Below are 8,744 nucleotides of genomic sequence, written 5' to 3' on the forward strand. Positions count from 1 at the left end.
GTTACCAGGACTTTTTAAAATGAATGGTACAACATGGAAAGAGGCCCTACACAAGAGTTTAGCTTTGAGCTCAATATGCGATGATCCTTTCAGCCATGACATCTCTGACATGGGAAACCAGGGAATTTGATTAGAAAATGGTGAAGGATTTTCTTTTCAGTTAGAAACTGGATTTGTGTAACATGGTGGTGAAAAGCCCCCAAAGAAAGCAGCATATGATCAGTCGCTATATTGCATTTAATACAAACGTCCTTCGTGTATCCTTTGAATACAGAACAGATCATTTCTGATATCTATGAGTAAACCCAACGAGCACGTGTCCCAAAAGACCCCACAGTGTTTTTATCTGGCTTTTCCCTGACAGTTAGTGGACACTGACAGATGTGTGCTGAATATGAAAGGAAACAAAAGAACTAAAGAAGGTTTGCAGTGTTAAAAACAAGAACTACATGAAGGTTGTTTCATCCTGCTGTAACTTATGACAGAAGCATCTTTTGTTTGTTTTTTCATTTATTTACACAAAGACAGATGTTGAAATAACAGGAGTAACAGTTTAATTCAATTGAAATCAGTCCAATCGTCTATGAAATTATTGTTTTTCATTAGTTGGCAAAAGATGGGGGTTGTTGACGGCAATTCAGTGAATGCAACAGGGGAGGACGCCAGTTTGGATGGAGGGGAATCAGCAGGACAGATGAGATTTTGTTTAGGAGTCGAGTAGTTGTGTGAATGAGGAGAGGAGAGCACATTAGACTGCTGAGAGACGGGGAGGTAGTCAAGCACTGACCACATGTCTTCTTGGATTTCAGCAAAACAGATGGGCTCATCTCGGTCTTGAAATAATTCAACTCGGGGTTGAACTGATGCAGTTTGAGAGGCATCTACAGGAGAGGCAGGGGTGGGTGAGGGCTGCTGAGACTGCGCAGTGATGGGGAGGGGGTCGAGCTCTTCCAGCACTGACAGCAGTTCTTCCTCACTGTCTGCGACAAAGGCTTCCTCTGTCTGGAACTGAAGGGCTGCAACAGGGGAGTCCAATGAGGAAAACAAACACAGAGTTTTCATTAGCTGATACAAACTCTGTGCAGTGACTGTTTCATCATTCAGTGCAGTGATGCACACATGTAGGAACTGCATGTTGGCACTTTGGACATGCATAGTTTTCTTTGGTCGACCAGGCTGGATGCTCTTTGGCATGTGTTTTGAAGGGAGGAAGGTTCAGGGCTGAAGCAATCAGCTTCATGGGCTCATCCGGTTAGAATAAGAAAAGCAGCCATCTAATGCAGAATTATTTTCAGGGTACTCCTTTTATTCTCAAATAAATAAGGCAAAAAAGGAAGGAAACAAAGACACACATGGACTGCCAATGCTGAAAGAAAACAGATTTAAGTTACTCAGTACCTTAAACAATACATAAAATAAAAACTCAAACAGAACCTCACCTCAGCTGCCGCCCCGTGTGGAAGTGCAGAAAAGAGTGAGCCAAAAGTGAATGCAGTCCTTATATACTGTGTGACATAATGTGTGACAGGTGAGTGCAATCAAGGACAAGCACCACACCCAATCAAAGGTGAGAACTAAACAAGGTGCATCTGGTGAAGTGAGTGGGTGTGCTGGGATGTGCTAAAAGGTGGGTCTCTACAACAGCCGCCCCCATATTTCTAGTGAGAAATATGTTGATATGATCAGGATCAGTCTTCGTCAGGAAGCGAGGGCAGGGGGATCAGACAGGAGACAGGGCGGATATAGGTTTTATCCTGTACTAAGACCTCCACAGTTCTGATGTGGTCATCTGGGCTTTTCAGCAAGCGTGTCACTCTTCCTACAGGCCAAAGGGCACGTGGAAGGTGTGAATCCATAATCATGACAACAGAGTTCAATGTGAGATCTGGTTTTTCCTTCTGCCATTTGGGTCTTCTTTGGAGGGATGGTAGATAGTCTCTTATGAAGTGTCGCCAGAAGTGATCTGCCAATATTTGTGCATGTCGCCATCGTCGTCGGCCTAGGAGGTCAGAATCAGAATAGGATACCAGGGGGAGTGATGAATCATGTCGGCCCATAAGGAGAAGGTTTGGGGTTACGGGGTCAATGTCCGCAATGTCTGAGGATACATAGCCTAGGGGTTTTGAGTTAAGAATGCTTTCAATCTCAATTAGGACTGTTCTTAAGACCTCTTCAGTGACCATCTGTGCACCAATGGTTCTCTTCAGAGCATTCTTCACAGAATGTATCTCCCTCTCCCAGGCTCCACCGAAATGGGGTGCATGCGGGGGATTGAATTTGAAATGGATTCTTTTAGTCATCAGGACCGGCTGTAGAGTCGGAGCAAGGTTGTTAAAAGCTGCCCGTAGTTCCTTATCTCCTCCTTTGAAGTTAGTTCCTTGATCACATATAATTTCCAGGGGTGTTCCTTGTCGAGAAATGAATCGTTGGAGGGCCATGAGGAAGGAGTCTGTATCCATACTGTTTAGGAGGTCAAGATGTATACACCGAGTGGTGAGACATTTGAATATTATTCCCCACCTTTTCTCCGATCTGCGGCCTGTCTTGACCTTGTATGGTCCAAAGCAGTCTATTCCTGTGGAGTAGAAAGGTGGTTTGAATAACCTAAGACGAGCAGCAGGCAAGTCTGACATTTTTGGAATGATGGGCTGTGCTCTCCATTTCTGACATGCGACGCAGCTATACCGATGCCTGCGTACGGCTTCCCTTCCTCTGAGAATCCAGAATTTCCGACGTAGTTCAGCAAAAAGTCTTTCTGAACCAGCATGATGCAGTTTGTCATCATAATTTTGTATGATCAGTTTGGTCACTGGATGAGCAGGATCAAGTACTATTGGGTGAATGACATTCAATTCCAAGTCTGGGCTTTGCCGTAGTCGGCCTCCTACATGGATAAGTCCAGAATTCCTGCACAACACTGGTGACAAACACAATAGACGGCTGTTGGATGAGAGGGGTTTGTCTGACTGTAAACGGGCTAAATCTTCACCAAAACTGTCCAGTTGTGCCTGACGAAGGATTTCTTGTTCTGCTGTTTGATAATCAGCTGCAGAAGGAATGTTACCCTTTTGGTTGGAGAGTGAATGAGCCGTGAAATCCAATAGCTCTTGATACGTTCTGAAGCTGGGTGTGTATGTATGGGAGGGTATACTGACAATACCAAAGAAGTAGGATTTCTTTAACTCAGTCTGATCATCATCAGGATGGAGATCTGTAACTGTGGGCCAGTTATTTGGAGGTTCATGCAGAAACGAGGGACCCTCAGTCCACCTGTTTGGGCTAAGGAACTCTTTCAGGGATTTACCTCTCGTAACATCATCAGCAGGATTTGTGGCTGAATTGATGTATCTCCAGTCTTGACTGTTTGTGAGGTTTTGAATTTCTGAGACTCTGGCTCCTACGAATACCTTGAAACGGCAGGAATCTGACTGAAGCCAGTGAAGTACAGTTGTCGAGTCAGACCAAAGGGTGGTAGTCCTGACTGGTAAGGTGAGTTCTGTTTGTATGAGCTCACAGAGGCGTGCGCCTAGTAGGGCTGCGCATAGCTCCAGTCTGGGTATTGTTAAATGCCGTTTAGGAGCAACACGTGAGCGAGCTAACAAGAAACTCAGTTCTACATGGCCTTCAAGATCATCTGATCTCAAATATGCGACAGCACCATATGCTCGCTCTGAAGCGTCACAGAAGATATGAATGTCTCGAACTGTGGTAGAAACATCCATTTCCTTAGAAGTATAGCAACGTGGGATGGCAATTTGTGGGAGATAACAAAGTTCTTCTTCCCAGGACTTCCATGCCTCTAAGAGGTCGTGTGGAAGGGAAGGGTCGTCCCAATCTCTCTCTTTTCTCCATAGCTCTTGCACCAAGGTTTTGGCGCGTGTTGTGAATGGGAGTAAGTAGCCTAAGGGGTCATACAGACGAGCAAGTACTGCATAGATACGACGCATTGTGGTGGGGTGTGAGGCTAGAGTTCTGTATTTATAGGCAAACAAATCAGTCTCACAATTCCACAATAATCCTAATGTGCGTTCATGTGGGCCAGATGGCTTGTCTTCAGTCAGGCAAAGTTCATTACTTGCCGTTCTTACCTCAGATGGTAGATGGCTAATCACAACAGGATTATTGCTGGCCCACTGGCGAAGGTCGAAGCCTCCTTCTGATAGATGGTTTCTTAATTTGTCTAGGAGTGTTCGAGCTAACTCTGCTGATGGAAAACTCTGCAAGCAGTTATCAACATAGAAACACTGCATTACTGAAGACTGCACATCTTTGTCAGATTGATATTCCTTCACATGTTTCTGCAGTGCATAGATTGCACAACAAGGGCTGCAGGTCGTGCCAAAGGGGAGTACCTGCCACTCATACACTGAAGGGGGAGCTGCTTTGTTCATGTCACGCCACAGGAATCGGAGGAGTGGTTTATCAGGAGGCAGAAGACGGACTTGGTGAAACATGCCTTTGATGTCGCCACTTATTGCTACTGAATGTTGCCTAAAACGCAACAAAACACCAAGAAGTGTTGGGCCTAGGATTGGTCCTGGCAATAGGTACTTATTGAGACACTGACCTTGAAATGTGAAAGAGCAGTCAAAGACTATGCGATCTTTATTGTTGTGACTTGTCATATGATGAGGGATATACCAGGTTTCTTTGCTATTGTGCATCTCCTCTGGGCTAAGTTTGACTATATAGCCTGCTTGCTCCAATTTCAAAATCTGATCCTTGTAAGACATGGCTTTGCCAGGATCTTTAGCTAACCGAGCCTCAGTGTTGCGGAGTCTAGACATGACTACATTTGGAGGGACATTCAAAGGAGGAAAGTTTGCCATCCGAAGAAGAGGAGTGGCGTAGCGATTAACACCATTGATCTCAACCCTTTTTGTGGCCTGTTCAAGGAGTTCCAGTGCCAGTTGATCTTGCTTTGATCGGATCACAGATTTCTCACTGTATTCAGGTAAAGTGTCTAGTTGCCATAGCTTCTCAACATGATAACGCAGTACATCTGCAGATGAACTGAGAGATGTAAACAAACACTGCACATGCTCTGTACTGCTCCGGGGCTGAAAATCTGTGATCGGGCCTTGAAGTGTCCATCCTAATTGGGTTTTAACTCCTGCAGGAGACCCATATGGTCCCTGTCTCAATGGAGCAGTAGGCGTGATGAGGTGAGTATGATCTGAGCCTATGAGCAGGAGTGGCGCTGCTTTATTAATAATGGGTAATGGGATACCTTGAAGATGCTTGTATCTCCGTTGGAGAGATGATACAGGGTAGGTGTGGTCTGAAAGTGCTAGGTGATTTGCAGTGAAGGCATTAGTAATTGTGTAGGTTTTCTCTGGGTGTGCGATGGGTGAGATTTTGAAACTTACGGAAGAACCATGAATAGTTTCAACTTCCTGACGGACCGTTCTAAGTGATAATCTCTCTGCTTCCCCAGTTAGGTTGAGATGCTGTGCAGCTGATGTCAGAAGAATGGTACGCTGGGAGCCATCGTCAAGTACTGCATATGTTTCAAGGGTTCTTTTGCCATTTCGCAGGAGCACTTTCACGACCTTTAAAAGGACACTAGGACAATCACTAGGTCTATCAAAGTATAGCGTCCTCACTACAGGATGAGTGTCAGTTTTAGAGCTCTTATTTACATCACATAGGATCTGGAGATGTAGTCCCATACAGGTGGCGCATGCTTTCTTCAGGTCACACTTTGCGGCCTGATGATTCCTAGCACAACGCCAACACCGTTTGTTTACTTTTATCCAGTTTGTTTTCTCATCCTTTGTCTTCTGAATAAACCCAGGACACTTACTAATGTGATGTTCTGGTGAGCAGCAATATGCACATGTAGCCTTAGTTGTCATGATCGGCTGTGTTGCATGTACAGAATCATCAGATGTATTTGCTTCATGTAATATTGTTGTAAGTGGAGAAGCGTACTTACGGGCAGGTCGTGTCTGGTTGAAGGATGGAACAGGACTGGCCTTCTTTGGTTGACACCTGCATTCCATTTGCAACCAGGATGAGAACAAAGGCAAGGTATACGTCATTTCTCCCTGTTCCCTGTAAACATGCCGTTTGAAGCGACTGAAATGCTCTGCAGGCAACTTCACTAACAAGCGATCGACATGGGAGCCACAGTCTAGTTCTGCACGTCCTTGTTCTCCCATAGTGCTAAGCAACCCAACTAAAGCCTGTACTCGAAGAGCAAAATTATCAAGGATCTGACCATCACCTGCTCTGATAGGAGGCAGTTCCAGTATATTCTTTAGCTCTTTCAATGCCAGCTGTCTTGGTTGCCCATAACGCTCATCAAGGGCTTTGATGGCTTGAGTGTATGGGTCAGGAGCATAGGAAAAGGAAATAGCTAACAGTTTAGCTTGGTCTACTTTCAGGTGATCAAGAAGGACATGATATTTGAAATGCTCTGTCTCATGAGGGTCAAGCAGGTTAGTAAGGGCCTTAAACAATACATAAAATAAAAACCCAAACAGAACCTCACCTCAGCTGCCGCCCCGTGTGGAAGTGCGGAAAGAGTGAGCCAAAAGTGAATGCAGTCCTTATATACTGTGTGACATATAATGTGTGACAGGTGAGTGCAATCAAGGACAAGCACCACACCCAATCAAAGGTGAGAACTAAACAAGGTGCATCTGGTGAAGTGAGTGGGTGTGCTGGGATGTGCTAAAAGGTGGGTCTCTACAACAGCATGATTCTGTCTTTCTGTTTCAGCCTGCTTGAAATATCTGGCTTTCTGGTCGTTTGAAAGCGACTTCCACTGTGGACAGAAGATCATAAGAACACACTGTGAGCACTGCTACTACACATAACTACAGGACAGCTGGGACACATGCAAAAACATGAGCAGACAACATTAACAGTATGCAGAGTTACACACTTACTCTCTGTCCCACCACTGCATTTCCAGCTGCACTTCCAGGGATGTTGAGTTCAGCAATGACCTTTGGCCTCTGCTCTTTGAGATAGAGCATGAAGGCATTTGGCAGCTTCGTGACGTGTGGCCCATCTTCATCCTGAATGTGTTCACTGACAGGTGTTGCCAGCTGTGGTGGCTCGTCTCCCGCTCAAAGAGGACAAAATAGAGAACAATACAGTGTTCAGCTGCCTGGCTGTGCTTTACACACAGCCCTGCTCTGGTACCACACTATGCCGGCCTTTGTACACTCTCTCCATCTAATGATAGAGAGGAAGGATACATTCACTACTTCTAGCCTCCACTATTCAAATTGAGTATTTTCACAGTGTCCTAAAAGCTTCCCGAAAAGCCTTTACACTATTTTCCAAAACGCTGCATCCAGAGCACAGTCAGGGACTGGAAGGAGAGAGTATATTTCCCCCATATGGACTTCTCTCTTCATTGGCTCCCAATTAAATCCCAAATAAAAATCCAAATACTTGCCCTCACACACACAAGGTCTTGAATAATCACCCCCAATTTTGTCTACAAGATCTCACAGTGCCATATCATCCCAACAGAGTGCTTTGCTCTCAGACTGCTGTCTTCCGAGGGGATTTAAAAGTACAATGGAAGGCAGAGCCATCACTTTTCAGGCCCCTCTCTGTGGAACCAGCTCCCACTTTGTATTCGGGACACAGACACTTGCTCTCATTTTTTAATTAAGCGTGAAACCTTTTTGCCAAAGTCCAATAACTTGAGAGAGGAGCCAAAGACGTCCTCGTCCCAGATTCGTCCCAAGACAGATTCACACCTATTCGCACCTTGTCTGCTGTGACCTGAAGAACTCGCGTGACCATTGCGACTCTCAAGGTGCTAAAAATCACACAAGAGTTTAAATGCGTGAGAGGCCACACTTGAGTAGCAAAGAAGCTTAGCTGATGAGATTAAATGTGCAGTTGCATGAGAGCACTAGTCTTTTTAGTGATCCACCTTTTGACCAGTTTAGAACCTGACAAGCGAGTAATCCCAATGCCCACCTTGTTAATTGTCCTGAAAGCTTCATAAGCCGGACAATGAATCAGTGATGTTGCAGTTTTTCACAGCGATGGTGGTATAGTGGTGAGCATAGCTGCCTTCCAAGCAGTTGACCCGGGTTCGATTCCCGGCCATCGCAGTTGCTTCTCGCAGTGCTGTTCAAGCATGTGGGCTGCGTACTGTTTTACACTAAAAACGTTCTCCGCTCTTTCTGCAAAGGCTTACAATGTCAGGCCAGGTGCATTCTTCATCGGCCTCGCTGCTACCGTTTGCTGTGGAAAGACACTGTTCACACAGGCTTTGAGTTCTCATCACTTCATACCTATACCTTCTTACATGACACTGGGATTGGACACGCTACTTCTTCATAAAGACACCCAGTCCCACTTTAAATATTGTGCTGAATGTTTGGAATGAAGATAACATTTTACTAACCATGTACTGATCAGCTCTTTGCGGTGGCAAAATCATCAGCTGTGTGTGTTACTGTTCATGCAAACAAGCAAGCTAATGTCAGCCAGCTAGCTTCAACCGCAGCTGTGCTGCACCAATCTCACGGAACTGCAAAACCACAAGCTTTCTCACCAAAGTCATGCAGCTACCGCATTTACAATCCAGCGTGGCCGTTGTTGTGCACATCCTACTTGAAAGACGTGTGGCGTAGGACTTGGAAGACGTATGTCTTTCAAGTATGTAGCTCCAAAACCAAATGTGGTTGTTGTGGCCGAGCGGTCAAGGCGATGGACTCGAAATCCATTGGGGTCTCCCCGCACAGGTTCGAATCCTGTCGACAACG

The 8,744-nt window shown here is 45.4% G+C and overlaps 1 long non-coding RNA gene and 2 other non-coding genes across 3 annotated transcripts; 2 read left to right on the top strand and 1 right to left on the bottom strand.

Annotated features, from left to right (window-relative positions):
• Positions 1–42: 42 nt before the first annotated feature.
• LOC143418960 (uncharacterized) lies at positions 43–6,515 on the bottom strand. Its single transcript, XR_013098906.1, has 3 exons — positions 6,497–6,515; positions 5,939–5,994; positions 43–1,016 (listed from the first exon to the last, which is right to left on the bottom strand). It is a non-coding gene; the product is annotated as an uncharacterized LOC143418960 (long non-coding RNA).
• A 1,500-nt stretch (positions 6,516–8,015) lies between these two features.
• On the top strand, positions 8,016–8,087 carry trnag-ucc (transfer RNA glycine (anticodon UCC)). The gene has a single exon. It is a non-coding gene; the product is annotated as a tRNA-Gly (tRNA).
• Positions 8,088–8,662: 575 nt separating this feature from the next.
• trnas-cga (transfer RNA serine (anticodon CGA)) lies at positions 8,663–8,744 on the top strand. The gene has a single exon. It is a non-coding gene; the product is annotated as a tRNA-Ser (tRNA).

The sequence above is a fragment of the Maylandia zebra genome, linkage group LG6, assembly GCF_041146795.1.
Source record: "Maylandia zebra isolate NMK-2024a linkage group LG6, Mzebra_GT3a, whole genome shotgun sequence".
Taxonomy (NCBI): Eukaryota; Metazoa; Chordata; class Actinopteri; order Cichliformes; family Cichlidae; genus Maylandia; species Maylandia zebra.